The sequence below is a fragment of the Halichoeres trimaculatus genome, unplaced genomic scaffold, assembly GCF_033239565.1.
Source record: "Halichoeres trimaculatus isolate MK-OKI-2021-1 unplaced genomic scaffold, fHalTri1.1 fHalTri1_scaffold_7, whole genome shotgun sequence".
In the NCBI taxonomy this organism is placed as follows: Eukaryota; Metazoa; Chordata; class Actinopteri; order Labriformes; family Labridae; genus Halichoeres; species Halichoeres trimaculatus.
This window is the reverse complement of record NW_027437185.1, coordinates 37,775,096-37,782,386: the sequence shown is the minus strand read 5'-3', so window position 1 is coordinate 37,782,386 and position 7,291 is coordinate 37,775,096. Positions and strand designations below refer to the sequence as shown.

Below are 7,291 nucleotides of genomic sequence, written 5' to 3'. Positions count from 1 at the left end.
ATGAAATTGGAAAATAGAGCGTCCCCCTCTTCGTTAGCAAACCTCTCCACGCTGCTTTGCATCTCACATTCATCAATCAATAGCTAATATTTCCCTTCATATCTCCTCTTCCCTTTGAGTCCTCTGACTTCTTTACTCTCAATTAGCATGACCCTGGAAAGAAAGCGCCCTCCACCGTGTCTGAGCTCGCCTCCATCCCCTGAATGCCATTTCCACCATGGAGGAGGTGACACAATGAGCAGCCCCAGGTATTTTCTCCTGAATGAGAGGGAGGAGGAGGAGGTGTGTGTGTGTGTGTGTGTGTGTGTGTGTGTGATGGGGCTGTGGAGGGGTTGCAGTATCCCCAGGGGAGGGCAGCACAAATCCAAGGGAACAAAAACGCATCCATATTTGGCAGGGCTTTTGTCTCCCCTGACAGCGGAGTGTACCGAGGGGGGCCGCGGTAATGAATTGGATTAAATGTGAAAGTAAGAAAGCACGGCTCCTCAAAGGCCAGGATACGGAGGGAGGAGGCTCAGAGAGGAGGCTCAGAGAGGGGGGGGTTGGTGGGAGGTATGCTAATGTGTGTACAGTCAAAACGCTGAAGCAGATCAGGGATGCTAAAGTTAGCAGATTAGCTCTTAAAAAGTAATTCTGCTGTTTTTAGGCTCTGAATATTCAGGATGTGCAGCTGAGTGTTTGCTCACGCTCGTATTAATACAGGAAACGGCGTCTTTCATACAAGAGGAGCAGAACGAAGTGCTTCACTATAAATCAGAGAAAATAAGGAAATAGGAGCAGATCATGGTGAGGAGTAACACAGCATTTAAAGAGTGAGCAAACAAACTTGTTAAAAAACAAATAAATGACTTTATGTGGATGAAATATACCTCCATAGATTGTTCGATAGTGATCGCTGCTTTCAGCTGTTACAGGTTTGGAAAAGCAAAATCAAAGAAGGATTTGAACCATAGACTGTAAAAAAAAAAAAAAAAAAAAAGGACGTCATCTTGCTCGGCTTAAAGTGAGGTCTCCACAAAAACTGCTCCCCCTGGTGGCTGGTGCATTATAGCTCAAAAAATCCATCTCCCCAGTCATTCCAGATGGGCTGTGGTCAAACTTTAAGAAGTTAATACACCTGGTAGAAATGTTTCTCACGTCTGATTGTTGTGGTGATTTGAAGATATCATTTGGCTGTCTTGTATACAGGTCCTCATTTTTTCTGAAAAGTTTTGTTTTCATTAGTTATACGAGGTTAAAAACGAGGCTTTACGTCATGTTTAACGATGATTGACAGCTGACGCCTGTGCATTTTTTTTCAGGGATTGTAAAATATGTTGAAAGGTAGGGTCAGGAAGTGATTAGACTCTCGAAAGATTAAAAAAATATATATTATTTTTGTCACCCGACTACACTCAGATAGAAAACCCCCAAAAACAAAGGATCCAGGAAACTATGTCCAGACAGAGACCTGCTCCAAATCTATCAGAGTCACAAAAGTGGCAAAAGTGAAGCAGCTTATCAATCGGCAGGACCTTGAGAGGAAAATTCAGGTAACACTTGACTTTAGAGGTGCACATATTTCTTCCCGCTTAGGTAAAAATTAGACAAAGTTTTTCTTATTTCTTTTAGTTTACCCCCAAAATTTCATGAGGATTTGGTGAAAATGAGCTCATAACTTCTGTCCAGATTGTGTTTTTCAGTGCACCTGTTCTCACAGTGTCTATCACAATCCATGAACGTCACATCTGAAGCTTCAGGTGGATCATGTCAAACATTATCGGTCTAAACATAAAGTTTATCATTTTACATCTGATCTCATTATGCAGATCAACAAACTGGGAACTAAAGAACTTGGTGAAATGAAATACCAAATATTTAACTATCAACTGCTTATTGGGAAACTGAATTATTTAATGAACATGTCAAAGGTAATTATCAGAGGAAACGATGAAGCTAACTTCTGTTTTCAAGAACTGAGCAGCTGTTTATCACCTGCTTCTCTGGAAACAGCAGAAACGTTGGGATACTTCTAAAAACATTTGGTGCTGGGTTGGGATTTTATTTCAGATAAATTATTTGCTAATCGTCACCTTCTTACCTTGATATTTGGAGTAAATTTCAAAAAGACACTGGAAAACAAAAACCGTAACCTACCGATTGTGACTTGGGACAATAAATGTGGACATTATTTTAAAGAAGTTATGAGCTACTTTGATAGAAATAAGACACTGCTGTAAAGCACTCTGTGTATCTTTGGTCACTGTAAAGGGCTATAAAAATAAATATTGATTGATTGATTGATTGATAATAACAAGAATAGTAAATATAGTGAATAGTTTGATGATATTCTGTAGTTTTTACTTTAAACATGAAATCTGTTTCTGTTCATCATCATTTCAACTTCCTCTGATTATTTACTCTCCTTTTTGAGTCTTAATCCAGAAACTCACAGGTCGGTAATTTCCAAGTTGGAAACTTCGACTTTTGACTGATAGTAAAAGAAATGACTGTCAAAGAAAGGCAATGTCGCGGCGAGTGGAAAGGAATCTTAAAAGTGAAATCTTCATCCTTCAGGTGTATTTAAATGAAGTACGTCACGTTTTCTTGTTGTTTTTATATATTACCTGTTCAAATAATCTACATTTATGAGCTCTACTTTCATAAAAAACAGTTTTACTTTATAACTGAATAGAAAACTGGGAAACGTACATAAAAAGAATAATTTCTGACATTGTAACATTGACTTGTACCTTTTCTGTGGAGGCTGCCATTGTTGTGTGATGTAAGATGAACCAAACTCAGTGATGACTCCCCTCTCTCCTTCAAGCACAATTACTGATTTGGGACATCCTCCAATATGGCGGCTCATAAAGTACATCCGGTGCCGCGGAGGAGAGAGGAGAGAGGAGAGAGGAGAGAGGAGACTGCAGTTTATCGCTTTGAGACGCAGCCACAGTAAGGCTCAAAGTCAATAAGCCAGAAATAAGAGACAAGTGTGAGTGTTAAAAATAAAACAGGAAACACAAGAGACAACTTAACCAGGAGACGTGACAGCAACAGTCACTGACATTCAGCTAGAGGGCGCTAGTTAGCACGGTCACTCTTAACCCCAACGCTCCCGAACAAGACATTTTTATGCTGCTTTCACTTTGAATGGATGGTTCAGATATTAGCACCTCTTTCCGATGAAGTAGGCTGTAAAGACGTCGAACAGTAAAGTAAAAACATCAAAAGCCCCCTGCTGTCTGCAGTGAACATCGTGCAAAAGAGACAAATAAATAGATAAATAAATAGATAAATAAATATAAACCTGGTTTTGTCCCTGTCCTCACATGATCTGAGTTACATTAACCATCCGTCCATCCTTGGACCTTGAATCCCTGATATCAGTCTTTAAATGAGCTTCTGGAAACACGTAGCCCTGGGGGGCTCTCCTTGTTATCTGTAACCGTACGAACATGTAAAATAAAAGCCCAGAGAAATTCCCGTCTGCCTAATGAGGAGAAAGGAGCCCTGCCCTGCTGTAAATCAGACATAAATGAAGTGTGTAACTCAGCGGCGGCGGCAGCACACGGCCTGTAAGCCGATTAAAACACCTGGATCCAAACAGCACACGGCTAATTGAATCGGCCATCTTGCTCATTCCGTATTCCATTACTCTCGGCTCTTTCAACGTGACCTCAAACCTCGGTGGATTCCTCTAACTGCTGCTCTTTAATGTATAAATCTCCTGAAGAGAGAGCAGCCGCAGTTTTTGATTTGCATTTTATGAAGCTGCAGACTGCGTTGGGATAATGATGAGATGTGGGGGCAGTGTTAATGCTCTTAATGTTGACCACCACAGTTCACCCTCTGTCTGCACGCTGCAGCCTCTGCCGGCTGTTCAGCTGGTAATTACATTCACATTCCCATAACTCCGGAAAGGACGAGGCAGGGTGACCCGCTGAGCCCGGCTGACGAGGAGAGGACGTAAAGACACAGAGAGAGGAGAGAGCAGCTAAAGGTGACCTGCTGAGGAGCGTCAAAACATTTTCCTGAACTAGATTCTGCCATGATAACGAGGAAATGTCAAACTCCTCACTCCGTCCTGCTCAACAGTGTGCAAACCTGTGCACCTGACTTTAACCTCAAATCAGAAAAACCTCCAGTTTCAGCTTAACAACAGTTACAGAGTTAGCAAATCTTTTTGCAGCTCAGTATTAAATAAGAAATATGCTAAAGTTCCCCTTTTTTGAGACAAAACTCAGGTTTTTTAAAGTCATCAAACTAAAAAAGTCTACGTGGGAGAGACTCGAGAGCCATGCACCTTACTTAACATGTTGGCACAAGCAAACCACGGGTATTTGACACATACCTGATTAGCAGAAAGCTAACTCACATCCCTCTCCATCCTGAAAGTGGAGCCAAACTTCACCCTCATTTAGGAAAAAGCTTTATCTGTTTGATGTTTTGTTTCACTTTGGTTGTTTTTCTTCCTCGGTGCTACGTCCACTATCGTGGATGCTCTGATTGGCTTCTTCCACTCGCTAATCAACAACACGCAAAGTCACTTGCACACTGATTGGCTGAGGTAACCATGCTTACTCTCCGCCCAGAAACATCCTGATACAACCAAAACATCAACACTCAGGCAGAGGAGGGGGTTGAGGCAGACACAGACACCAACACACATGTAATGTACAGAGGCCCAGAGGAGACAACTGAGCAGGATTATTCCTGTAATAGTTGCCTTTTTTTTTTTTTTTGAAAGTGAGAACGCCTCATGACATAGCATATCATCCTTGCGCCAAGGGCCATGCTGATATTCAAGGTATCATTCCCATGTTTATTACGTGTACCACAATTTGTAATACTACTTTGTTTTTTAAGAAAGTCCTGCGGACTCTACCTTTAATGAGACAAGACCCAAGAGACAGGATAAAGCCCCACTAAAAACTCACAATACCCCCTCTTTAAAAAGGAAAGATGCAATAGAGTGCTAATTTAGGGACATATCATGTTAGAACCCAGGTTGACCTGGGAGCAATGTAAAAGGAGAATTAATACAGAATTTGAGAACAAACAAAGTAGAATCATAGAACTGACAATATCTCAACTCAATCCACATTCACCTTTACAAAGTGTGAAAAATAGTGACCCGGGTTACAATGGCGATACTGTGATTTGATTGGTTTGGGGCCAGAGAAGCAGTGGCTTGGCCAATCACAGGTGAGCAGTGTCATGACAGCAGCCTCATCTCATTGGTTAATCATTTTTGTTTCTTTTACCAAGGGACGCCAACTCTGCTTGACCTCCTTGCACGCAACAGCGTGCAGTATCATATTTTCACCACTCATTGGCCCCATTTAGGAGGGCGCTGTTTCACACATCGTAAAAAGCTCAATAAATAGAGGAGAGAAATAAGGAAGAGACGACAGTGACAGCAGTCTCCGGGAGAAAACGCCACTGCTTGGTAGAAGGCGTGTAAGCTGGATGATTATAGTTGCGTCAGTTACATAATAGTGCAACGCCATAGCAGCGCGACACAGTGTACCCCGCTAATAAATCCAACGAAGAAGAAAGACGAGCAGTTTTGTTTCAACAGCAGTTTCATGCTGTTTGATGTCGCCATTTTCCAGACGAAAAGAAAGATATCTTCGACTTTCTGGGGTTAGATCGGTTTGTCTGGCATCCCGACAGAATGGTCCCAAAAATTGGGTCGATAATTTGGGGACCTGTCCCGGTTTTGGTCAAAGGAAACGCCACAGAATACTGAGAGGAACAAAACTGAGCTGCTTGGTGGATGGTGGTTTTCGTGGCTCGAAATTCATCAGGGAACAAGTTTGAAAATCCTGCAGATGTTGGAAATATCTCATATAACCAACAATCAGGAAAAAATAAGAACTGGAGCTGGCTTGTCTGAAAACAGCGCCACCGGCTCCCAGCATGAAGACGAACAGTTTCATCGCTAAATGATGAGAGGGTTTCAAGTCCATTTTAAACTCTTGTAAATCGAGAGCAGGAAAAACTGATCTATAAACTGGTCTGTCAATCCAAACTGGTCCCTGTCCTCTACATATTTCCTGTATTTTCCCTCCTTAGAGTAAAGTATCACCTCCATGTGTTTCGTCAGCATTACCCTTCACTCCTCACGCTGCTTTTTGTCAACAATCCTCCCGATTCAGCAGATTGGATCGGCCTCCCTGTAGCAGCAGTGATGCGTCATCCTTTGTACTAAAGTTTGGTCCCTTCAGGCTGGAAATCTGCGCTGTTAGAAGTTAGAAGTCGTCTCAGTTACATGGAGCACAGTTTTACAGAGCGTGAGCATTGGATGGACTGGAAACACGCAGAGCAACAAGCCTCTCCGCTCAGCGCTGGGGTTAAATATTTGTATGTTTGTGCTTCAGTCTGTTGGATTTATGAGGCCACAGCGTGCGTGTTTCCTGTAAAAGTCCATTCACAGAAAGTGAACAATGCTCTAATGCAGCTCCTCTGAAAACACTCCACTCATTCATAATCAAATTACAACACAACAGAAACTCTCAGCAAACTGAATTACAGCTTCGAGCTTCCTGTGATGAATCACTGGCTCTGCTCAAGTAGTTTTTCACCGCCGTGCAGGAATGAATGGCAGCTAACAGCCCGCTCCGAGGAGAGGAAACTGCAAAGTTACAACTTCAGAGATTGGCACAAAGCTGCAGAAACACTGGTGTTTCAGTTAAACGCTATCCATCATGGTGTCAGTCGAACGGTACCAACCGAGAAACGTCAGAGTGGATATTTCTCTCTAAGTGGGGAGGAAGCTCAAACTCTGAGCTGGTGTTTCTGACAGCGAGCGCTCTGTAATCAGATATTAGAGACATTATGAGGGAGTCAAACTAACACCATAAACACATGTCGCTGTTCAGGCAGAAAAATAACACCTCTGTGATCTGATGTCCTGTAAGTCTCAGTTGATGGTCTGTTATTTCTAACCAGCACACTCTTGTTATACAGAATAACAGGTGGAAAGGAAGCAGGTCTGATAGACTGAGTTTGAAGCTGTCATCACTGTGCACTGAAAGTTAGTCTGCTGTGTTCTGCTGTATTCGATGTGTTTTAGATCAGGCGATTAAAAAATTAATCTAATTAATTACAGGATTTGTAATTAATTAATCAAATTAATCACATTTTAATCTCATATCTGCTTAAAGTCCCGAAATAAAGAATCTGAATTCTAGGACATTACAAAACTGTAGAGTAGACTGATCAAATGAATACACCAAGAAGGGAAGATTTTTAAATCCACTTTTTTTTCCAACTAGTCAAAATTAAAATGTTCTCGTTCACT

At 41.8% G+C, this 7,291-nt stretch overlaps 1 non-coding gene across 1 annotated transcript; it reads right to left on the bottom strand.

The window, feature by feature from the left end:
- Positions 1 to 4,726: 4,726 nt before the first annotated feature.
- Positions 4,727 to 4,835, bottom strand: LOC141794039 (U6 spliceosomal RNA). Its single transcript, XR_012598486.1, has one exon. It is a non-coding gene; the product is annotated as a U6 spliceosomal RNA (small nuclear RNA).
- Positions 4,836 to 7,291: the final 2,456 nt, after the last annotated feature.